The 26,880-nt window shown below is 30.4% G+C and overlaps 2 protein-coding genes and 5 long non-coding RNA genes across 9 annotated transcripts in view; 6 read left to right on the top strand and 1 right to left on the bottom strand.

Moving 5' to 3' along the window:
* Positions 1 to 26,880, top strand: part of LOC123298612 (autophagy-related protein 16-1) — a 788,644-nt gene that overhangs the window by 84,257 nt on the left and 677,507 nt on the right. The gene's annotated exons all lie outside the window — the stretch shown is intronic.
* LOC123298611 overlaps positions 1 to 26,880 on the bottom strand; it is a 140,597-nt gene that overhangs the window by 63,956 nt on the left and 49,761 nt on the right. The window lies entirely within an intron of this gene.
* Positions 14,807 to 15,524, top strand: LOC123298616. The gene is made up of 3 exons (XR_006535283.1): positions 14,807 to 15,189; positions 15,251 to 15,403; positions 15,466 to 15,524. It is a non-coding gene; the product is annotated as an uncharacterized LOC123298616 (long non-coding RNA).
* On the top strand, positions 15,532 to 15,864 carry LOC123298619. The gene is made up of 3 exons (XR_006535286.1): positions 15,532 to 15,571; positions 15,654 to 15,773; positions 15,848 to 15,864. It is a non-coding gene; the product is annotated as an uncharacterized LOC123298619 (long non-coding RNA).
* Positions 15,917 to 20,643, top strand: LOC123298617. The gene is made up of 2 exons (XR_006535284.1): positions 15,917 to 16,060; positions 19,050 to 20,643. It is a non-coding gene; the product is annotated as an uncharacterized LOC123298617 (long non-coding RNA).
* On the top strand, positions 21,140 to 21,857 carry LOC123298615. Its single transcript, XR_006535282.1, has 3 exons — positions 21,140 to 21,522; positions 21,584 to 21,736; positions 21,799 to 21,857. It is a non-coding gene; the product is annotated as an uncharacterized LOC123298615 (long non-coding RNA).
* On the top strand, positions 21,865 to 22,197 carry LOC123298618. The gene is made up of 3 exons (XR_006535285.1): positions 21,865 to 21,904; positions 21,987 to 22,106; positions 22,181 to 22,197. It is a non-coding gene; the product is annotated as an uncharacterized LOC123298618 (long non-coding RNA).

Raw genomic sequence — 26,880 nt, 5'->3', positions numbered from 1 at the left:
GTATGCTTAGAGTGGCGGGTTCGAATCCCGCCGTCGCAACAAAATTAATTGAAGTAGGTACACCTAGTCTTTGTAATTGAGAAGCTGATAAATGAAATTGTTAGCGGAATGGTGGTAAAACACATATATGGTATCACAATGGGCTCAATAGCCTAAGTTTGTCCTTCGTGGACAGCCACTTTTACCAAACCTAACCTAAGGCTGTTATAAGATAATTACTATCTTTTATACACTTTTATACACTGATTTCAAAGGTTTACATACGACTTTTTACTTGGAGGTCAATTTGGCTCACTTAATCGATGTCAACCAAAGAAAAACAGATGATTAATAAATGATTTCTTTCATTTCTTCAATTGATTAAAATATTTGTGAATATATTGGAAACATTTTTAGAAACTGTTTTTATTTTTCTTATTTATTCTGAATTACTGATAAATATCAATGAGTTTAGATTTCTTTTATTGGCTATTTATTCTATTTACGGGATACTTCTTGTTATAAATAGGTATAATTCTAAATTACAGTTATACATATTTATGCAAAATAATTGATTCTGACATTATATTTCCATATTGAACTTGACCATTCATACCCTTACATCATAGATGTTTATATTTAATACTAGATCGCTGTAAATTGTATATTCAATTCAGAATCCAACCAAAATATTTATATTATAAATTCATTCCAAGGTTATAAAAATAATAAATATTTGGTTGAAAATTAAATTAAAAGTTTAACCCTGCTTTCAGCTGCTCATTTAAATTGAATTTCGTATTTTTGGGGTCAAAGCTACTATAAAACATGATTTTTATTATGCTCGGAGCCAAAAAAAAACTAAATTAGTTATTTTTTTTAAGCATAAACATTGGAAAAACAAAAATCTTACCCTGACTTTATTTTCTTTTACATTTTCATTTTTAATCGATAGAATTTGCTTACCTGAAACAAAACAAAAACAAAAATTAATTAATAATATTCAAGATTAAAATGATCCAAAAAATATGATACTATTAAATATATATTTTCCGTGATATGTTTGTTGCGAAATAACGTGTTAGGCATATTTCGATTGAAGTTTACTGAATTCATTTTCATCGTATCTTTCTGTTTAAGTTCTGATCAGAGCTCATGACAGTGGCTTTAGGTTTCATACTCACATCTTTGAATCAATCTCAACTATTTTAAATATTATTTACATATTAAAGAGAATAGAAGTAAATATGAGAAAGAAATTATTGTCTTTTTTTGCAATTTATATTCTCAAAGCCTGTGACTGTAGGTACACACATACTGCAAACAGGCACGCGGCAGGTAAACAATGAAATAAACAACAAGACACACATTCTATTATTGAGTGCTGACATTTAAGACTATTTACATGTAAAAACTGTTATTGTTCATTTCAACAAGATAGGTCTAGAGCCAGACGTGGTATTCGATGGTCCTATCAGAACGATATTAATTAAAAGAAAACACAACAAAGTTTTGTCTTTATTAATAAAGACTTTGAGGTGATATGCAATAACTGAATAATACTAGGGATTTTAATAAAAATTTATAAATACATTTTTTGATTAACAAAGTTTCCAAAAATCACAAAAATTCCTAGGTCATTGGGCTTTTTATTATTATTTTATCGTTCAAAGTTGGCTTAAAAATGATGAATTATTATAGGTTATCCTTTTCAATTGGATATTTTTATATCAAAAAAGTCTAGAGAGTGTGATAAAAAACTATCTAAAATATTTAGACATTTTTGTAGTTTATAATAATACCATAAAAATATAAGGTTATGATATAAAAACAAAATTTTAATTTAATTATGAGTTCATCGAAGATCCGTCATTTGATGAATACAGGAAGATCAATATCTGTATTGACGATTGAAGAACAATATCTGTATTATCAAAATTATAAGCAGCACTTGCACACAGTGTTTTATATATTTTTGTAGTTTCGTAGTATTGTAAAGCTAAAAATAACATATTACTTGACTACAAAGCATGCATTAATGTTTGAATATGATTTTAGTTCTATGATCGGTGCATTTCTACATTTGGCCCTAGATCTAAAACAACAACAATTGTCATGATAAATTGTTTGCCTTGTTTATATGTAATTATATCTATTTTGTTTATTTATATAATATAAAACTTATTACATATGACATGGCGACAAATGGTCTTGTCTCATACTATAACAGACATTATCAATTGTATTTGATCAATTTTGTGCAATTTTTCCACTATTCATTACTCGCTGCTCATTTTTATTAAAAATTCTCTTTGGTTGTTAGGTTATTGGAAAAAATTTATTATATTATGTGCAATTTATATTTTTTTTTTGCTTTGTTTTTGAAAAACATATTTGTTAAGTTAGCTGTATTTTATTTTATAAACAATATATTTCATTTCAGTTGTAATTAATAGTAGTTATAGTAAATACAGTTAAACCTATTTACATAAATTGTTTCATCTGTTTATTCACTAAACTCAAGTAGTTTTATTTCTAAAAGTCGTAAATATGGACGATACTTTCGCTCCCATAGCAAGTTCCATATCAGAAGTAAATCGAAAGTACCAATTTTCCAACAAATTCATTGTAAACAATACAATCATTATATTTTTTATCTCCAAATCAAATAATTATTTTACTTTCCGTAAATTTTTTGGAGATTAGCATATTTGCGTCAGTTGGATACTCATAGTTGGATACTGTCACAAAACACACCAGTCTTCAAAAAGTTAAAATATTTTTTTAGTTTGAGTTTTCTTTTAGTTTGTCCGTTCAAATGTTGGTAGCAAAATAGCTTAATACTTGCGTGAAGAAAAAAGTTTCTAGTAAAAGAAAAAAACAAATTTAACGAAACATATTTGCTTGTTTTTCGATTGATGATCCATTCTTTAAATCTAAAAACAGATTTCATGACGTTATTGAAATATAAATCCCACGAAAAATTTAACCAATTTTAATAAACTGAGTATGGAACTTGAGTCAAAAAAATCTATTTGATTTCATGGTATCCAAAAACAGATTTTTCTCCTTTAAACTCAAACCATTCAATTTTCAGAAACTAACAATTATTCTTAAATGAAAACATATTTTGTAATTTTGATAAAATTTGTTTTTTATTGAGTTGGGATGAGTCACAATTTCGACTGTTCTAAATATTTTTATGAAAAATTGAAATATCTATTTAGCTAGCACCTTTGAACATCAGGTTCATAATTTCTGTATATCATATATTGTGTATGATGTAATCTATATAAGAGTGGTTTTCTATGACAACCAAGAATTAAGCAGTACACTTTTTTATACAGAGGTTTAACTATACACGTCTAAATAACAGTAAATGTATAATTGTTATGCTTTTTATTGACATATTAAGTAAAAAAAAAAGTAAACACACTTGTTAATTGCCTATTTAAACGTTCATTTATAATTTATAATTTTTTATTTGCAAAAAAATCTCATTAATGATTTTGCATTATTTAAATAAAATTGATTTTACACGTTATTCGTTTCATCATCAATATAATATAAAACTAAAGCCTATTTTATATTAGTTAAAATCTTCTTTTTTTTAAATTTTTTTCATTTACATTTTCAAGTTTATTTTTACAATGTTTTTTGTGTTACGATGTTATGGTATTTTATGTCTGTTAATGGAAATTTAAAATAAATGAAGTAGGATTAAGAAAAGTCACGTATTCAAGAATGTAGAGAGAATCTATATATATTTTTTAAATTTAGTTTGGCGAGCGACAATGAAAATGAGATTGATGATTTATTGTTTGATTTAAATGTTTAAAAAATTAATTTAAAAAAGATGAAATATTAAATAGAAAAAATGGTTGATGACATTTTTTTAAATTATATTCCACTTTAAATAATTATAAAGGAAATTCACCATTAAACATACTTTTTAATTGGGTGGCATACACCAAATTGAGTTGATTTTTTAATAACAAACGAGAAAATTGTAGATTTTATAATAAAACTTTTTTTTTTCTTCATAATAATTGGACAAAGAATATTCAGATAAAATTGCAATTAGTAAACAGATGGAGTTACACTGTGACTCCAGGCTAAGACCTTGTTTTTACGGAATATACATCAAGGTATACTAATTTTAGTAACGCTTAGAAATATTGATGATACGAACAAAATTTTGATATAGAAGTTCAAAAAATCACCAAAATGGTCATTTACGTTTGAGCGTCCGTCTGTCTGTCCAAGACAACCCATGAACAAGACAACTCAAAAACGAAAAACGTGATCAAGCCACAAAAAATGAGTTTATGTTCGTAAATGAGCAACATCGGTCAATTGGGTCTTTGGGTCAAAAGTTTAAATAAAAGAGCATTTTTGTTTTAACATGATTGTTTATCCGTGAGGGTGCAAATTAGGACAAATCTTTGGTATCCATTTTCTCCAAAGCTATACAAGATAGGGAGTTGAAAATTTGTAGGTAGCTCCAACTAGTGTTCTTGTGAATGATTCTCGAAAGACGGCAAAAAAATTCTAGAAAATTCTTCTGAATGATCGCCATTGATAAATGAGAAATGTTGAGGTGGTCTAAATTGGAACTACTAAAAGAGCGGTCCACTTCCTGTATAATAGTACAAATTTCAATCGCCAGTTGGCGGGATTTATCTCATTCGAATTTGAATATTTTTATTGGCCTTAAAAAATGGTACAAGTATTACCACCTGGTAGTCGAAATTGTAACTACTGAGTTTGGGTCTTCTTCTGTTTTTAATTAGTACGACTTATTATCGCAATTCCCAGTTATCAATAACTATGTTGGTTTTTTAAATTTTTTTCTCATTATTCACATTGAACACTTTCTATACGGGGTATTTCTACAATTTACTCATTCAATTGCTTGTTTTCATTTTTTTTTTAAAGTCAATTAATTAATTTAAATTTAATTGTGCATTTTATTCAGTTACTCGAATTGCACTGCAGTATATTCTAGATAATCAATTTTTCTTGGTTAGTATTTACGACTTTTGAATTTTCAATATTTCTAAAGAAAAATCAACCCAATTTCCAATTTAAACTAAATGGAGGAGTATGGAGGAAACAAGACAAACCTCTCATCTTATTTGTAATATTGTGTATTGCTTGAATGGTTTCTATTGAATAATTATCATATATATTGTTACTCTTACAGCTAATTGATAACATCAAGTAATATACATATTCCAGGTACCCATAGGAACTAACAGGAACTAAGTAACTACACTTAAGGGTTTGTTCCTTGACTAAAGTGATTTTCACATATGTTGTTATGTAATGTTATATGCAATGTATGAATATTATTATTAATAATATTGATTATAATCGATGATACATCAATCTGTTGTATAACGTGGTGCATATACATTGCAGTGCATTTGTATTATGATATTATATATGCAGATTGCTAATATCATTTTAGGTATTCGAGGTAATAAGTGGTAAGGACGTTTGTATAATTTCCTTCAGAGTATGATACACTTTGTGTTCAACTCCTTCTTCAATTATAGAATACGATTTTGGGAGACATAAATTATCAATATTTGATCGATACGATATACCATTTTCACGATTTTTTTTTTATGGGATAAATAAGAAAATTACAAAAAATCGAAAAATTTTGTTTGCATTCGATATTGATAAAATTCATAATATAATTCAATTTGGACCTAAAAAATAAAAAAATCGGGTTTATTTAATGAATGAATGCGTGGCTTTTAAAATATAGTCCAAAATTAGACACGAATTGCGATTTTCTCAGAAACTAGGCATTCAATCGGTACATAAACGCGATTTTTATATTTTTTGGGTCGAAATTACCTTATATACAGAGTTTTATCGAAATCGGAAACAAAATTTTGTTCCCGATTTTTTCGATTTTTTCCAAAGGGTACTATCGGTTATGTGCGTTGCAATGTTATACTTTCTATACCTAACTTCTAATGAGTACGTAATCAACACTGTCTATACATGGTAATACAACAATTAACTCATTTCATTGATTGTTTTTACTGGTTTTATATGTAAATTTACAAAAGAATTGAGTTACCAAAATTTTCCAAATTATAATTAATTCTATCCTAATTCCCGTAGAAAAAATATTTTCGGAAAATGTAGGTATTTTAAAAGTTTGATTGTATAATGAAAAGCTTAAGTATAGTTTTCTAGAGAATTAAGCTAATTAGTAACAATTTTCCTAATTAAAACAAATAATGAATCAACAAATATTTTAAAGTCAACCGATATTGTTGAAGATTTAAATAAAATTAATATCGGTGTAATATTATTATTATATTCTATATTCTCACTCTTTCTAATTATCTATAATATTAAATTAACGTGTATCCAAATTTAATAAAATGTATATATCTAGAACCTAATATTTAGTAAGATAATCTTCAAACGATTGTGTATTATCCTATTTTCTACATCCCTTCTTTAAATAAGTTTTTTTTTTGGGGGGGGGGTGTTCGGAGTATTGAAAATTCGGTTGAAAACCATACATTTATACATATAAATTCTAATTTAAATAAAACTAATGATGGTTTTCGAATTCGAAGTGGATGGGGGAAAGTTATTCAATGGCGGTGTGCTTAAATGATCATCGTACAATATGATCCAAAATAATATAACGCCCTTCTTAAAATTTGATTAGAACTAGGGACGAAGAAAATAAAATAATAAATAACCAAATTATTGTACAATCAATTGGGATGATGATTAAATTTTTTTATTACTCTAGTTGAAGAATTCTCACTACACGGACAGAAAAGTGAAGTGCGTTTTAGAAAATCTTTAGAGGTACGAAAAACAAAGAGGAAGATACTTTAAAAGTGACGTCATTGAGTATCGCCATAGAATTTACATATAAACTATTTTTTTCAAGAAAGAGACGGGCAATGATCTTTGAATGCAACTCTTTGTTTTGAATCAATTTTAATTTAACTTTCAAATTTTATTATTTTATCAAGCCGACTTTTACATTTTTATGGGTAATGTAGAAAATTTGATATTAGTCATCTACCCAATTGTTCAAACTCACCATTTCCCTTTTGATAAACAATCTCTTTGGTTTCAAAAGAAGCAAAATTTCAGTGAAACCTAATTTATCGAAATATGTTTCTATTGAATTAAGTGCATTAAGGACATAAACCTGCATCAATGTATACCGTCAACTAAAATCCTATTTGGTATCTTTTGCCTCTCTGTAACATCAATATTTAATAAAGACTGGCCAATTCAAGACAATTGAGGCATGTAGATCAGCAAATATAGATCGATATAGATCTTTGTCTGCAGTAAAGCATTTTTCTAGTTAAACAGACGGTGTTTTTTTGTAGTGAGCCGCCCTAGTTTGCAAAAGATAGACAATTTTAATTTTGGCAATATTTATCTTTTACTTTTGTGGAATTCAAAAGATTTCTCTTAGAAACCACTGTGTCTGCCATCAAACCCATTCCGAAAGCTCACTACGAATTAGAACAGTTGCCGAACCTTTTTGTTGGGACATCCACTATTATAGTTACCACAATATTATAGTTACTTGACTTCAGGTTTAAAATCAAACTCTTAAACTATCCAAACATTACACTAGTATTTGGCCTTTATGAACTTAATTACAAATAATATTTAACATGAAATTTGATCAGATCAGAAGCGGTGTATATAGAGAAGAGATCGGTGTGTTCGGTCAATGTACATACATACACATTCAGAGAGGGAAAAACCGGACATCCTGGAGAATGAGAAGATATCGATATATGATGATGATGTTATCCACTATAATATTTGTAAAGTGTGTATATAGTAATCATTGGGACTATAGCTCTGGATAGTAAGCAAGTTTTCACTATGTTAGCCTATTCGTTTTGCTAGTAGTTCGTTATAAAGTTTAATATTACTAGATCGTTTACTATGTATAGGTAGTAAACGATAGTAGTTCATAGAGGTGGTATGTATACTATTATTTGATGGTAAAGTTAAAAGCGGTAAACGGACATCCAAGATCTCATAATGAACTGAAAGGGATACTTTCCCTAGAATTGTTGTTTTAAATCATAGATACAGGCTGTTTTGTTTTCGAACACACATCATTTTGTTTCAATGCTAACTCTTGACTAAGAAAATCTATTTGTAGGTTTCCTAATTATTGCCTAAGAAGTATAAAAAGACAAGAAATACCTTTCTTGTTTCAATTACAAAAAACTAAAAACTGATTTGGCAATTTTTAGACATTATAATCTCTCTCTCTCTTTTTATCATTTGGGAGAATGTAAAGTAGGTTTAAGTCTTATTGAACTTAGAAATCGAAAGATTTAGCTTCTGATAATTTTTGATAAGAATGAATCCAACACCCAGGAAATCTATGCAAGCACATCCGGCTATTTTGTCCTGCTCAATTCGACGGTAGTTCAAGAAGGGGATTCGAAGTTTTATCTCCTCAAATTCTCAGGGGCATTGTAGTTTATACACGGAAAAAAATGTTTCTGTGCACTAGCGGATGAGTCAATGTAGTAGGCCCATCCTGGCTGGCGATACCTGCAATACTTTTTTCGAATAGCCCCATTCAATAGTATAATATTACTTATGCTAACATAGATGCTATAGTATCTATCTTTATATCATACCAGCATTGTAGTAAACACCATGCATTTCTTATCATGTATTTACACTGTTTACAGTAATAACTATTGGTGGGAAAGATCACCCTAATATTAAAAATATTGATACATTCGTATTGAACTATCTAGTAAAAACATTTTATGTACATAATATTCGAAGTTAAAACTTAATTTACAAAAGGTCTTTCTCAACGATATCTCTCTATGAAGTGAAAATACTTTCTATAGTCTTCTAAATTGACCGAAATCAATATCAAATAGAAATAGGAAAATAGTTAGAAGTGGAAACCAAATATAACATAACTTTTGATTTCTATTTAGTAGCATCATACAGTTAGTACATTGGCTGTTCATAGATGTTAGATCCAAATTTAGATTGCTCACACTGAAACATGGAATTCTTATAATAGTTTTTATCTTTTCTCTACATTTTTTTCCTTCTAAATTATCTACAAATTATTTTATCCAAACGCTTTTTTTTTTAAAAGCTTACATCTTTGAGTGGAAGCACTCTTTTGTGTGATAACCAATTTGACAGCATACAGTTGCTTCGCGTTTAGTTTGGTTTGCATTTTATGGTGACTTACGCCAGATCAAGGCTTTCAAATTGTTGCAATTGATGTTTAGATTTGTTTTATTTTAATTTCAGGTAATACGAGCTCATAGGCAAGTTAAGACTTGTGGTTGGAATTATTTATGATTTGTTAGTTAGCAATCTAAAAGAAATACCAAACATCTATGAATCTATATAATAAAGTCAAGCAGTAAATTTTATATTATTAGTGATAATATACTATGTATACATTTCCAATATTGTTCTGTTAGATATCTAATTAAAGTTTAATAATTATTGATATAATACATTTAAATTTGAATCTGTGCATATTTGGTTTTGACCAAACTTATTTGAGACTTACTTCACAGAGGAAATCAATCAATTGAAGTAATTTATAATTTCAAAATTTAATAATACTATTAAATACATAAACTATATATGGGCAATAGTTGTAATCCGATATAATAATTTTATTACAAAGGAGTCGTTTGTAAAGTTTATGCAAACATTTCCCTTTTTCATTTATAGGCATGGTCAAAATGTAACTTAATTTTATGTGGTTTTCATGAAGTTAAGAAAATTTACTTTCTATTTTGGGAAATATTATAGTTGATTGGACAGTGCCAAAGTAGAAGTTTTTGGAACTATGTTCCTTATCGCATTATGTTCCTTATGTGCAAAATAAAATTGGCAATAAACTCCGGTCGTAGAAAGATTCAGTCTATTTTAAATTGATAAAAGCCGTCGTATATATAAAATCGTGCTGCCATTCGATTATATAAAATACTAAATAATTTTTTTTTGTATTTAACTGTTTTTTGCCACGCGTTCAAAAACAATTCTTCAATCGATAAGTAAGTATAGAATGGGTGCGTTTGCAACTTGCTAGTCAATCCACTGTCCACATAAAATAATGTCGTTAACCGTTTTATTCACATTCTTAAAGCAAAAAACGCCTACATTATGTTTACATTATACGTAGTATTATAAAATTATATATCCAATAATTTTGCCTATGCATTCCTTTGATTAACAAAAAAGTTGTCGTTATGTACTGAGTGTATCAGTTAGAAATTATAAAAATCACTTCCCATTCTTTATATTCTTTCTAATTGAAACTATCTTTAATTTTGTTACATAAAAAAAAACCTTTGTATTAATTACCATCTTGGTATATTGTCTCCATTGAAATAGAAGTTCTTTGAATCTAACCTTTTTGTGTTCTTGGAGACACTGTACATTTTACAAAGTGTATGACGGTGAATCTAATAATTGTGTATGTTTATAGTAGTTTTTGAAAGAGAAAAGCACATAGGTAGTACCAAGATGGTTCTCCAGGAGCCAGGCGTGCCGAATTTTGATCATTCGCCGCATTTGTTGCATTACCTAAGGTATTTCTATCGGAGTCGATATTTTAGTATAACTTGATATCTTCAAAATAGAGAAAAATAAGTTTCTTAATATTTGTATTAGTTCTGTTAATCTGACAACGCTGTGACACATATTGCTCATCTGTATCCACAGCAGCACATGGTGACATAACAGTAGAAAACTGTACAACGTTGCCGCTTGTAATTCACTTGTGGATTAGACTAAGTATTCATCAAAAAGTGAGATTTTTTAGTAGTTTTTTTCGTAATAGTGCTTGAATGTCAACGGGCTTCAAATCCTAGAGATCGTTAAAGAATGTCTGACTCTTAAGTGCACCTCCTTATGACTAGATCGTTTCCTGCCTTCTCCATGCTGTGTTAACTCCTGCAATAATCATGATGTACCGGTTTTTCCAAGACATGGGATGGCGTGCCTGGCGCCTAGCTAGTGTCTTGGATTATCCTCAACGTTTTTGATTATGAAGGTCCTTTGAAGTAAGAAAACATGTACATCTCTAATATCGCTATAAAAATGTGGTAAATGTAGCTCCTGGTGTATATATTTATATATAAATAGTTTTTGAACGTACTAACTAAACATAGATAGATTCAGAAGAGTAGCACTGCTCAGTTCTATAACTTCCCTATCCATAAGTTTTCATTTTGTATTTGTTGTTAATCATTATAATAAATCTGTCACAAACACAAAGTTCACAACGGCAATGGCTACCTCTGACTACCTCTCTCTCATCGTCTAAAACATATTACATACTAAAACATTGTATACAATTTATTCTATGTGTGCCATCTCCATACCACCTGGTGTAAAAACTAACAAAGTGGTACATTGTTATTGGGAAAATGATTTTGACATACGAGAAACGTTGGCTGAAGCTAAGTATACATATGTTTGTCGGCTGCAAATGACTCTGATTTTACCGGCTGATCGACGCGACGGCTTGATAAATCTGCAAATTAAAATGAACGGCACAATTTCCTGACTGTATTCGATTATCTCATTCAGAGATCATCTAAAATGTAGTAATTTCTTTTTTGATTTTTAGAATATGGTTAATAAAATTATTAAATATTATGGGTCTTAGGATTGAGCTTTGTGATACACCAACGCTAATTGGTCTTTCAAAGGACAGTGATCCATTAAACTGTCCATTAAACTGTATCATTTCAACCACAAGTCTAAGCTTGCTTTAGCGCTCGTACTACCGGTAATGGTCAATTCATTCTATAAATCACTGCTTTGCTAAAGATTCCTTACAACTATAATTGCCTGAACATCATTGTTTTTAGGATCGTGTGGTCATGGCATTAGAATATAGAAAAATAATAAGCAAAATCTTCCTACCAAATGTATGTTGGGTTACAACAGAAGATCGTGTAAGATAAAAGGAAAATTTTAAAATGGTAGCTGATAATAATAATAATAATAATATGAACAAAAAAACAATTGTAATAATATCATTGTACACTGCACACAAGAACAATTCTGCTGAATAAAATATGAAATTGTTTAAACAACAACAACAACAACAATAATACACAATCATAGAAAACAAAAGATACACTAAAATTGTTCGTTCAGTGAAGAAGAAGGTGTGATACTTGTTTTTTTAAATATCTAATAAAACCTTGTTTGTGTCTTGTTCAAATAATAATATTTGTAATAAAGTATTTAGCCAATTATTTTCTAAAATATCTTACATAAAATATTTTTGTTTCACGATACTTGTGAATTGATTATTCAGGCTGTATTTTATTGAACTGCATATAGAAGAACCTACGGAAGGTTCTTCTGTCACAGACAAACGTTGTAAAAATAGGCACTTTTGTCTAATGGTTAGTACTTATTTATTGTTCTTGACTACTTAGATGTTACGTTTGGTGTTAAAAACAAAGGAGATATGGTAACGAATAGAAACTATGGATACCTTCAGTCTGGCCACTAGCCATGTCTTTAATACATTTGTGTGTACAGTTATGGGAAATACAATCTGCCTGAGGTCAGTACTTTAACGAAAATTGGGATAATATAGTTATTTTTTACGATGTATTGTCATTTAATTGGCTATTGGAGAAATAAGATCTTAAAAAGTCTAGCCCAAGATATTTTTAAATAGAGGATTCTGTTTTATTGTAAAAAATCATCTTCTGGAATCGATTATAAAATTGTGTAAATTGTGGAAGTTCAATTAGCAAGCAGATAGGTTTCTAAGGCGAACAATTTTTTAAGTGCTTGACGATTGCCTCAAGATGTAACTGTCAATCTAGAGGCATGCCCACACTCATGGATTATTGATTGCAAAATTTGGAAAATTGTTTTTCAATCAACATGAGAAGTAGCTAAAGAATGAAGAGTCAAAAGACGCTTGAATAGTATTCTTAGATTGAGATTTATTACTTGACATAGATTCACAAGATCTCGTTCGTTTGTAGCCCGAAGTCCTTCATACTAGAAAAAGGAAAAATAACCATACAACACTCCTAAATGACTTTTCTTTGACATCACGTATAATTGGTTTCATTTTTCAATCCTAGAATTGGGAAATTTGGAGTGAGTATAACGAGTTTACTGTTTACAAATCTAATTTTTGAAGGATACGTTATTTTATCTCAACAAATAGATAGCGACATCGTTTACTTGACAATGTTCGAAATAACCTTAAACGGCAATAAATTTATTTACGAAAAAATAAAAATAAACACTTTTAAAAAACTTTGCACTATAAATTAACTTTTTGAAAAAAGTAACAAAAATAAAACAACCATCGTAATAAATTTTCAATCAGAAAGTTTTCTAGAAAAGAAAATGCACAAAATTGAATTCAGTATATATCAATTGAGGGATAAACGAATCACTGAAAACTCGTACAACTTCTGCATTATTGACTAAAATGATTTGACCAATGTAGAAAAACCGAAACATTCGCTTGAATCCTGCATTTTATCCATTTGGAGTAAAATCGTATATTGATTTTTATTTTATTTTCCTCTCTTATTCTATTAATCGATCTGTTTACGAGTGTAGTTTGTTTTTAGTATAGTTACAAAAGCATATTATTTAGTGAAAACTTATTCTACTTCGATACAACTTCTGGATATACTAACATAAAGTATTCGATTTTCTAAATGAAAACTTAACTGTAATAAACTAGTACATATAAGTAAAATGATCTTGTGTGTTCTTCTGTTGAGTTGAAAAGTTTTTGTTTCTTAAAAGAAAATGATGTGGAAAAATGATTATATTTCTACAACAAATGTATGTGTATCTTTGTTTTTCATAAGCATCATTAAGTTTTTGTGACTTTTCAATGTGACCTTCAAATATTAGGGAATAGAACATCAAATGACAAACTATTAAATTTATTAATCAATTTTTCCTGTCATGCTAATTTGCTGTGTGAAATTGTTTACAGAATTTTTATGTTAAGGTGTTTGTTCCCCTACAGTTTTGTAGTCAAATAATGTATTATTTTTATATATACACACACACAATATATTAATATAAGTGCTGCTTATAAATTTGATATTATAGATATCTCTCTTCAATCATCAATACTCTAATTATAGTCGTCTGTGTTCATCAAATGATGGATTTTCGATGAACTCATAATTACATTAAAATATTGTTTTTATATCATCGACAACCTTATAGTTTTATGGTATTATTATAAACTACAAGAATGTCTAAATATTTAAGATAGTTTTTTATCACACTCTCTAGATTTTTGATGTAGAAATATCCAATTGAAAAGGATAACCTATTTAATTCATCATTTTTTCAGCCAACTTTAAACGATAAAATAATAATAAAAAGCCCGATGACCTAGGAATTTTTTGTGATTTTTGGAAATTTTGTTTATCAAAAAATGTATTTATAAAGTTTTATCGAAATCGCTAGTATTATTCAATCCTTGCATGTCTCCTTAATGTCCGATCAATTTCAAAGGCATTTCGAACTACCTGCCTTGAGCACAGAACCGCCTTAATATCAAAACAAACTACAAACCAAAAGGTAAAATAATAACGTAAATTATTTCATTAGCGGTCACATATACATGTAAACGACATACCAGATAATATAAAACAGAGAACACCCACATCAAATTTATACATACAAATACATACATAAAACTGTTACCGACTTATATATTAAACGATACATATAGTGCTATGTAGTTGCCCTGGTTCCCAATTATTGGTGAACTGGTGTTCGAGTTTTGGGGTCCGTCACGTGTGAGGGTGTTAAATGTGGAAATTTGTATGGGACACCCAATCTCCCAGAGGTCCTTTGAGGCTGGTTGACTAGCAAGCTTTGTTGTTGACAAACCTGGGTTCATGCAGGCTGAACGAGTTAGACACGAGTCCAAACGACGTCGATTAAATGTTCAGACTTGGGTACGGTACTATCCGTTTAATTCACATATGGTTCAATTTATCTGAGTCTGACTTTACTTATTGACAGTTGTTAGTTAAATTTTAGAAACTTAAATGTCAAATACATATGTGTACGATGAACATGGAATTTATCGTTTGTATAATTCGACGTCGATTTGGATGAATGTCCAATCTGTTCCTGTGTTGGCGAAACTTTTAGGTGCGTTCGTATTAGTGGAATAATTACAATTAAATTTTCACTATATTGGATAAAATTGTAGGTTATGTTTACCTGTAAAATGTTGAGTGTTCAATTTGTTGAAGTTAACACTTGCCGAAACCCTTCATATAATTGGAGTTTTAATTTAATATCCTCCAATTCCTGGATGACAAACTCCTAATTGAAACCCACGTGTTGGACGTATCTTCCACAGGTAATTTCGTATTTTGAATAATAAAAAGACGAATTTGTTTAATGATAATTTATTTGTTCTAGGTTTTTATCCAGAAGTACAAAATCGAAATACAATTGATTGAAAACAATTTAAAATGCTATTCGATTGAAACAATTTGAATAATTCTACTCGATTGAAACAGTTTTAGTAATAATTTTATATGTGTCTTCACTACGAAGTTCAGATAATAATTAATTAAAAAGGTGAGATCGTTGTTTTTCTGTTTTAGGATGTAGGTGGGATTTTGGAGGCAAAATTGTCACCAACCAGTTGAAAAAAAACATAACTATTATGTTTGTATGAAATTATGTTATGCAGTGACTATGATGAAATTTCCCTATAAATAAGGGTGAATATACTAATTATTTTTAGGGTATATTATATTATATTATATTATTATGATATATTATATTATTATTTTAGGGTACTTTTAGCAGATTTACTACATAACATGTACCCCCCTCTCATCTTTCAGGCAGTAATATTACTGTGTAGTGATGAGGATCCGTCACAGAGGAATAATTATCATCTTCAGGTGGGGTGAAAAGATATGCTCTTAAAGTTAGGGTACCCGAAGCTAATATTGGAAGAATCTTGGTGATTGTATGGAAGAGAAAAAAAAAATCACCGGTTAAGGTATGTCACGTCTATAATACTTCTTTAGATACATGGCATGGCACTTCAAGCATTTTCCGGTCGTAATATTTTTTAATATTACGGTGTTTTTAGTTTTAAAATTCACAATTGTGTATGGGCCAAGATATTTGGCGAGGAATTTTTTGCTTGAAGTACCATGTACAGAAATTTGTTTTTTCTTCAACATCACCAGGTCATTCACATTGAATCCGTGGGGTTTCTTGCCTCGATTAAAATAATCTTTCCTCTTTTTCAATGACTTTTTGAGGAAAAGTTCGATTGTTTGTTTTGGTAATCTTTTGTTTATTGATAAAATTCTATGAATTTCCCAAAGATGATCAAGAGGGAAGGTTAGATTTCGACCAAAAAAAATTGAAGCTGGGGTGGAATTGGCTACAGGTGAAAATGAATTGTTATAAGCGAATGTGGCGAATCCGACGAATTCGTCCCATGTGATGTGACCTGTGGATGCTGATTGTAGAAGTGTGCTAATGTTCGCAATGAGGATTTTGTTCATTGCTTCTGATTTATTACCTGAAGGTGCGTATGGTGACAGGTACCTAGCTCTGATCCCCCACTTGTAACAAAATTCCTTGTAAGAGGTGGATTTGAAATAACTTGCGTTATCCGAAATAACTATGTATGGTACCGAGAACGTTAAGAAGGATCTTTCTAAAGCGGTACAAATCGAACTTGAGTTGCAAGTTTTTAAAGGAAATGTTTGTAGAAACCGGCTGTAACTATCTACAGCTACCAGCAGGTATCTATTTCTGTTTTTAGTGATGGGAAGAGGGCCAAGAATGTCAATATGAAGGGCTTCATAGACGTAGTTCGGGTTTTTTGCTTCCATGTTAGGTTTTGGTTTAGGTGGAATTTTATGTCGAAGACAAACGTCACAAGATTTGACGTAATTAGCTACGTCTTTATATAGATTCTTCCAATAAAAGCGTCTGGAGATATTTGAATACGCCTTTACGACACCTTGGTGGGATGCTAGGAGGCCATCGTGGAAATAGTGTAGTATGGCTTGACGTAGAGCCTCGGGAACGTAGATACGTCGTTTTTTATATCTCCCTGTTTTCTTACACAGAATGCCATGGTAGAGTGTAAAATTATTGACATCATCCACTCCGTTACGCAATCGGAGTATGATGGTTTTGCACTCAGGGTCATTTGACTGTGCTACTCGAATATTAGGGAAGATAGGAGGATACTGTTGCAAAAGTAAGAGCTTGTCCTCCGGGGTTACGTCGTCGTAAAGATGTGTAGTGATCGGATGGTTGGGTTGTTCTATGGGGTCAACTTCTGAGTATAGCCTAGAAAGAGCGTCGGCTAAATTGTTTATAGTGCCATTTATATGTTCAACCTCGAATTCGAAATTTGATAGAGTGAGTTGCCAACGTGCGAGTTTACCAGTGTTTTTACAGTTTTTGAATAGATAAGTTAGTGCATTATTATCGGTCTGGATGGTGAATTTTCCGTTGTGTAAATAATCTTGAAATTTGTTAATCGTAGAAATTAAACTCAGTGCTTCCTTCTCGTAAATATGTGTTTTACATTCAGCTGGTGAAAGTTTTCTGGATGTATATGCAATTGGGTGTAGTACGTCATTGACGCGTTGTAACAGTACGCCCGCTATACAATGGTCACTTGCGTCGCATCTGATGATAAATGGTTTGGTGAAATCAGGAAATTTTAGTATGGGAGCCGATGTAAGTTTTGTTTTTAGTTTGTTGAAAGCGTCCAGATGTATTTGTTTGAATTCGTATTTTACGTTTTTCTGACGAAGTTTATTTAACGGATGACAGATTTCGGAATAATTATCTATGAATTTCATATAATAACCAAAAATTCCAAGTACCATACGAAGTTGTTTTAGATTTTTAGGTGGTGGTAAGTCGTTAATCGCTTGTACTTTGGAGGTGTCGATGGATAGACCGTTTTCATCAATGATAAAACCTAGGTATTTTAATCTGGTCATGAAGAATCGACATTTCTCAGGTTTTGCTGTTAAACCATTTTCTTTTAATCTTCTTAGGACTTCGGATAGATGTTTGAAATGTTCTTCAATGGAGTTCGAATATATAAGGAGGTCGTCGGCGTAAGGAACGCAATATTTATATTTTAGATCTCCAAATATGTCGAGCATAACTCTATTCAAAGCTTGGCTGCTATTGGCGAGACCTTGCGGAGCTTTCAAATACCTGTATTGGCCATTGGGTGTGACGAAAGCTGTTATGTTTCTAGAATTTTTATCGAGTTTTACCTGATGGAAGCTATTGACGAGATCGATCGATGAAAATATCTTTGCTCCATGGAGGGAGTTAAAACAGTCTTGAATTTGACTACTAGGATATGGATCGAAGAGTATTTTTTTATTTACCTCTCGATAATCGTGGACAATGCGGTAAGATCCATCTCGCTTTTTGACAAGGAATGTAGGACTTGCCCATGAACTGGTACATCGCTCAATGATACCCTGGTTTAATAGATCGTCTACAATATTGTTCAGGATGGCTGCTTTTGGAGGTACCAATGTATATGGATGTTTGTAAATCGGTGATCTGTCCTTCAGGAGTATTTTCATTGTGTGATTAGTAGCGGTACCCGTTTTATTGGTTAAGACGTCACAGTAATTGTTTTTTAAATTTTCCAAGTGTTGGGTATCAGATGGCCGTAGCTTTGCTGAATTCTCAAGAAGTAAGTTGAGTTGTTCGTTTTGTTCGAAAATGATAGGTGTAGTTAAGTTTAAGTTTTCGATTATAAGGCATTTTCGTTGGAAATTTAAATTGGCTTTCACACTATGAAGGAAATCGTTGCCAAGTATAAGTTGACAGGGAAGATTTTTGACGATGAGAAAGGTTGCTTTCCAGGTGTACTTCTGAATTTTGATAATTAAGGTAATTGATTTATCTATGGTGATGTTGGTATTATTTGCGATGGCAATTCTTTTGAATATTTTATTAATCTTGTGTTTTTTATGTTTCAGAAGTAAAGCCAAATCGGAACGAATAATGTTGTAAGTTGAACCAGTGTCAATCATTGACCGATATTTATGCTCTAAGATATCCAATTCGATAAACGGTATAGCGTTTTGGTATTTGAATTCGCACTTGTGGGAAAGGGAAGCAAATAATTTCCGCTGTTGAGGTGAATTATCGGAATTGCTTCGAGATTCCTTCAATTGTCAACTATGTTTTGGGTTTTCTCGCGAGATCGCATTCTTTAGTCGATTTGCATTTTCATCAGCGCGTTTGGCAATTTGGTATAATTGTTCGAATGTCGTAGGTTGGGGGAAGATGGTTGCTAACAATGGTAGGTATTCCGAATTTGCACTGTCAAGGATGTGCGTCACGATGCGCGTTTCGTCGTGAAGGTTTAGGACCTTAGCGGTGATCTCCAAATCGTAAGTGAATTGCTTGAGAGATTCATTGGAGTTTTGGTACCTGAAGATTTTTTCTAGTTGAATCCTTGACATTTGGGTGGGGGACAAGAATTTTATCAGAAGTTCACTTTTAATGTGGTCCCAGGTGTTAGTGGGGGTTGCTAGTCTAGATAGCCATAGTTGTAATTCACCCTCCGTTTGTGTAACTAATCCTTTAATGAGTTTAGGTAGTGGCATAATGTTCAAATTAACAATATTCTCCACTTTTATTAGGAAATCTATGAAGATGGATGGGTTATCGCCGTCTGCTCTTGGTAGATTTTGGCACAATTGGGTCATATCTGGTTTGAAGTTGGGACCCGATAGGTTCTTAATTTGTTTTTGAGTATCCAATAGAAGTTGATTATGGATGGCCAATAATTGTGTTAGACTGTCCCTGTGAGCGGTCCTTTGGTTGGGAGCCACGAGATTCGGCACGTTGTTATTTGAAATGCTTTGTTGATTATTGAAATTGGGAAGGTTAAAGTTATTAAAATTTTGAGCATTCGAGTCATGATTAATATTTAAATTTGGGTTAGTTAAATTATGACCAGAAATGTTAAAATTATTATTTTGTGGCGGCTGTGTAGTACCAGCGTTATAAAAACTTGTGTTATAAGCAGGTGGGTTGAATAAGTTTTGCGCCTGGTTGTCAATAATTGGTGCCGAAGGTCGTGGTCCAAGTGTGAGACCTGAAGATGGGGGAGGGGTTGGATTGAAACTAAGAGCTCGTGTTCTGATTGGTGACAATCTACCGTCCGGGTGTATATTGTAAAGGATTTGGTTAAAGGGTACCTGGTGTCTTACAGTTGATGGTGTTGTAGGTAGACGTGGAGATGAAGCTACTGCTGCTGCTCCATATCCGCTGGCATTATGTAGGAACGATGGTGGCACGGTGCGGGGAATGGCGCCGTTGTTGTTGTTAGATTGCATCTTCAATTGTTGTTAAATACTGATTTGAGTTGTATAACTATCGTTTTATTGTCTATACTAATGGTGTTTGTTTCCGATTTCAGATGAATAGCAGTTGGTATCTTGATAATGAATTTGAAATGCAATTTGTCCTGTAAAATGAAAAAAACCAGCAGAAATACGAGTAGAATAAGTTTGTATGTGTACAGGATAAAGTGAATAAATAAAAAGATGAGTTTGAGAAGAAGTGATGGCTAGTTTTTTTTTTGACACCTAGAAACTATTTGTTTCGTGAATAGTGAATGTTATACTTTTCACTATTCAATTGAACCTATTTTGAGACGAATTGACGTTCTATTGTGATTTGTTAGAAATTTTATATAGAGAAAAAAAAATTTTAAATGAATACAGTAGCGTTAATTGTTGTGGAACAATAGTACTCAAAAATTATATAATATCCTAGTTAAAGGGTACGTTTTGCAATTGTTTATGGTTGCAAATCAAATTCCAATAGGAAGTTTAAAGTTGTAGAATTAATAAAAAAAAATTTGATGATTTTGAGTTAAGGATGATAATCGTTAAAAATTTTTTTTTTTTTTTTTTTTTTTTTTTTTTTTTTTTTTTTTTAAATGAGTGTACTATCAAAAAAAAATTTTATCAAGTTTTAATTTACAATAGAACTATGCTCTGCTACTATTTGCTTTGTAGTTGCCCTGGTTCCCAATTATTGGTGAACTGGTGTTCGAGTTTTGGGGTCCGTCACGTGTGAGGGTGTTAAATGTGGAAATTTGTATGGGACACCCAATCTCCCAGAGGTCCTTTGAGGCTGGTTGACTAGCAAGCTTTGTTGTTGACAAACCTGGGTTCATGCAGGCTGAACGAGTTAGACACGAGTCCAAACGACGTCGATTAAATGTTCAGACTTGGGTACGGTACTATCCGTTTAATTCACATATGGTTCAATTTATCTGAGTCTGACTTTACTTATTGACAGTTGTTAGTTAAATTTTAGAAACTTAAATGTCAAATACATATGTGTACGATGAACATGGAATTTATCGTTTGTATAATTCGACGTCGATTTGGATGAATGTCCAATCTGTTCCTGTGTTGGCGAAACTTTTAGGTGCGTTCGTATTAGTGGAATAATTACAATTAAATTTTCACTATATTGGATAAAATTGTAGGTTATGTTTACCTGTAAAATGTTGAGTGTTCAATTTGTTGAAGTTAACACTTGCCGAAACCCTTCATATAATTGGAGTTTTAATTTAATATCCTCCAATTCCTGGATGACAAACTCCTAATTGAAACCCACGTGTTGGACGTATCTTCCACAGGTAATTTCGTATTTTGAATAATAAAAAGACGAATTTGTTTAATGATAATTTATTTGTTCTAGGTTTTTATCCAGAAGTACAAAATCGAAATACAATTGATTGAAAACAATTTAAAATGCTATTCGATTGAAACAATTTGAATAATTCTACTCGATTGAAACAGTTTTAGTAATAATTTTATATGTGTCTTCACTACGAAGTTCAGATAATAATTAATTAAAAAGGTGAGATCGTTGTTTTTCTGTTTTAGGATGTAGGTGGGATTTTGGAGGCAAAATTGTCACCAACCAGTTGAAAAAAAACATAACTATTATGTTTGTATGAAATTATGTTATGCAGTGACTATGATGAAATTTCCCTATAAATAAGGGTGAATATACTAATTATTTTTAGGGTATATTATATTATATTATATTATTATGATATATTATATTATTATTTTAGGGTACTTTTAGCAGATTTACTACATAACAATAGCGATAATTGCTAAAGTTTAACGCGTTATAGGTTTTGTTTTACTATGTTATAATAATGAAGAGTGGTGTTACTGGGGGGAGGGGGAGGGAATGCAGACATAGAAAAGGAAAATCGAAATATGAAGTTGAAAGGATGAGGCATTGTGAGAGAAGCCAACACAACACAAATGACAGAAGGAGTCGAATAGAGAATTTATTATAATAGCTATTGCTAATTTAGTAACGAATAAATGTATATGTTACATAGTTTTTGGTTTAACTACAGCTACGATCACTGGATCTACAGTGTTGGTGTTCTTTGCCTGGTTTGGCCATTTGTATTGTATGTTTATTTCTTATATGTATATAACATGCCCAAAAAACAGTTGAGGGTAGTGCCATATGGTTCCCAAAAAATTCTAAAGGATAGGCGAACGCATAATGGCTATGTGGCTTCTCTAGTCAGTGTTTCAAAATCATTTTTAATCCCCGAACCATAAAAAGTGGGGTGTTAATTTAAGCCCTATGTGTATGTATGTCTGGACGGATGAATCGATTTTAATTTTTTGTTTGTTTGGGAGGTAATTTAATGGAGAGTTTTTTTTAGGTATGTTGCATCGAAATCGGTTCAGTTTGGAGAGAGCTAGACGGAGAAACCAAGATTTATCGGTGGATTTATAAATATCACTTATAAGAAAAAAATTCCGGCCGGATTTCTGAATAATTTCTTAGTTTTAATTCATATATCAAGAAAAAAATGCTCTAAATTGCACATGAAATTGCCCTCTTTTTAAACTGCTTTTTATGAAAGGATTATTGTTCAGGTTAGACAGAAGTCGTACAGTAGATTTAAGTAAAGCCTAAATTTAACCCTTAAGCGGTGCTATCTATTGTTTGGTCCGTTGGTTTTGTTCTCCCAATAAGATAATGTACCGTCGATAGAAACGATGGAAATAATTGCATGTATTGATAGAAGAATAGTCATGTTTATAATATTTTTTTGTTAGTGGATATATTTTAGTAGCCATACAGTATATAATAATGTAATTCTTTAGTCTTATTTTTTGAACAGTTTTACTATTTATACGAGGTATCCCAAAAATTGCTTTCACTAATGAAGTTTTAACGAAATAACTTCAATTACTCTTTTCAAGAAACAAAGTAGTGGTAAGAATTTGGAAAAGATTGATAATCCATAAGACAATCAAGAGAATCTACAAGCGAGTTTTTTTTCCTAAGGAGTATTCCAAGCATAATGTTTAAAGCAAAAGTCCTGCTATAATCAATGCGTTGGAAGCTGAATCAATTGAAAACAAATGCTTCCATTTATTATCGATTAGCAAATTTTCGGATTTCATAGGTCAGTTTTATCAACTGTACCTGGACCACAGAAAAAATGTATGCGTCAGTCCAAAACTAACAGCGTCAAAAGTGAAACTTTTTATGTAATTCAAAAACTGTCAATGAGTGTACAAAAAAATACATTGCAGCAAAGAAAAATTGACTGGAAATTATAATAAAAATGATTTATAATAAAAATCAAGAAAAATCTACAGACTATCCCGAATTAATTACTACGGAAGTTTCACTCGTACGTACTATTATTTACATATACATAAAACTATATACATATACGTACAAGTGAAACTTCCGTAGTAATTAATTCGGGATAGTCTGTAGATTTTTCTTGATTTTTATTATAAATCATTTTTATTATAATTTCCAGTCAATTTTTCTTTGCTGCAATGTATTTTTTTGTACACTCATTGACAGTTTTTGAATTACATAAAAAGTTTCACTTTTGACGCTGTTAGTTTTGGACTGACGCATACATTTTTTGTATCTTCATTGACAATAACTGAGAATAAAAACAATATTAAAAAATTTTTAATATGAAATAATTTAATAGACATATACATATATATATATATATATATATATATATATATATATATATATATATATATATATATATATATATATATATATATATATATATATATATATATATATATATATATATATATATATATATATATATTACATATACATAAACATTCTTCTTTCGTAATTCCATAAATAAAGCAACACTAGTTACAACGACTTTCTCTGATGAACTGAGACTTACTTGCCATAAAAAGTTTCACTTCAAAAAGATAGTAGATACAAACATTTACAATTTATTGTAAATTATAAAATGAATATTCTAAACAAAGATAGCTCTAAACATATATTAAATAGATATAGACATTACAGATAACATTTAATAAATAAATAAAGATCGACATATAAGATTTAAATGTAAGTAGGTTTGAACTATCCTTGTTTAATAAAAACGCTAGTGTCCCATAAAAAGTTTCACTTTAATAACATTTAATAAATAAAGATCGACATATAAGATTTAAATGTAAGTAGGTTTGAACTATCCTTGTTTAATAAATAAATGGTATATGTACAGTTATCAAGTCCCACGGCCTCTCTCACTCTGCTGGAGTAAATGGTAATAAGAAAGAGACAAGGAATTTAACAGTTTTGTTAGCTCTACGAGTTAACTCTCATGACAAAACGTCCCATAAAAAGTTTCACTTTAAAAAATAATTAATCTAAGATTTTTCGATTAATAGCTGGATTCTGCACACTTTTGCATTTTTTTAAGTGTTATATTAAAAGAGTTACATTTTTTTAGGCACTTTGTAGTTGAGTAGTCGTATAGTACCTACATTACATAATTTGACACTTACTAACAAAACTATACCACTTTTCGTAATGGTCTTGGCTTGGTTACGACAACTATTACTACATTTAGACAATACTAGTGCTGTTAGCTGTTAGTTCTAATTCTCTTTTATACTTCTGCACCGATTATTATATGTATAGCTGTGTATTACATCAGGCAATAACCCAAAAATACTAACACACAATGTTAGGTTTAAATATACTACAAATAAATAGTCCATGTTGAGATTATTCTCCTTTATAATATGACAAACATATTTACTAGGGCAATGGGAAAACTTTTATACAGATAAATATGAGTTTAGAAAAATCATACAAGGAGTAAAGGTGGCGAATTTGAATTATTTAACAATTCAGATTCGTCGTCTTTCATACTACAATCATTATTCTTGTCATGAGAGCAAATCTCACACTATTGGGCCAGTGCCAAGAGCGAAATTTCTTGATTTTTAAGTTACATATGTTTACGTGTGAAAGCACATTAATTAATATGAAAGAATGGTATATTAAATTTACGTACTTATTAAATATTTTGGATAGATAATGTAACTTTAGTTAGTTATCACATTCTATTTATCTGTCATCTTTCATTGAAAATACAGTGTATCTACGAAGATAGCCGAAGTATAACGAATCTATCCAAAAAGCGATTTTTTTTACCGACTTTACTGAAGTTATTAGAAAAACCCCTGAACGCTTTGTGATAATTCTAATTTTTATCTCTTCAGAGACTAATTTCGATTGAATAATTCAAACTAATAACGAATAAATTTCAATCGAAATACTCATGAGCAAAAGTTGAATCAGGTAGGTATTAGAAAGGATTTAACGCATTGCTGATATTTCGCTACATGTGACCAATTAATCGCTTAAATATGCCGAATTTGGTTTCTTAAAAAAAAAACACAGAAAATCAAAAAAATTAATTGAATCAATTTAACACATCGATAATTTCGATAGTCAATGTTCCGTACCATCTATCACAAAAATATCCCGTCGTGTTGCGTATGTTTAATAAAACACATGTATAAAAAGAAAGAATTTATGTGGTTTTTGAATTCATACGGAAATTGAAATGAACTTACAAAAACTAAAGCAAAAAAAACAAAATCGTATTAAGTTTTTTTGTTGTTGGGTAAATTGGTAGTCGGTCGAGTCGTCAACAGTGTATTAAAGTTTTTGACTATTTTAAATTATATTTTTATATGTAAGACAATGACAAAATAAACTCATTAAAATATCATTAAAATTATGTGTACAAGAATTTGTTTGCCAAAGATTTTTGTTTTAAATAATTATTGTACAGAATGTTTCATGAAAAATAATCGCAATTATGTTCAACTCCTTAATTTTCAACTAGATTTTCATTACTTTTGGATTCTGATTACCGTATAATAGGTATTAGATCAATATCGAGGGATAAAAATAGAAATTGATTCCCTGTTGGACTCGATTGTGAATTTTCATATCAATTTCCAAGTTAATTATGACCAAAAAACTACGAAAATCACCTTGAAATAGAAATATGGCAAGTAACGTTTCGTTTTACTTGCTGCTTAGTTTTCTGAAAATCAAAGTTTTCTATTTTTAATCGTTTGATATTTTGAATTGAAAATCATTTGCCTGATCAAATTTTTAAGTAGATTTTCATAATGTTTTCATAATGGAATAAACTTGGAACATGAATTTTACTAAAATTGAACATTTTTTCTTTTGTTTCCCAATTTTTTTTTGACCGATTTCCATGAAAGACTAGTGTCATAAAGAAATTGATAACTTATATGCAGTTTTGATCAGACAGGTGCATATTTCGAAATACTCTTGGAAGAAAAGTCTTATTTATAAAAAACATTTCTGATCATATTTTTCAGATTTTTATTTTCAATATTATTTGAACATTTAGTAAGTTTCGAACCTAATACATCACTCAGTAGACATCTCACCTAAACAGAA

The sequence above is a fragment of the Chrysoperla carnea genome, chromosome 4 (assembly GCF_905475395.1).
Source record: "Chrysoperla carnea chromosome 4, inChrCarn1.1, whole genome shotgun sequence".
Taxonomy (NCBI): domain Eukaryota; kingdom Metazoa; phylum Arthropoda; class Insecta; order Neuroptera; family Chrysopidae; genus Chrysoperla; species Chrysoperla carnea.
This window is presented reverse-complemented; position numbering and strand designations above follow the sequence as displayed.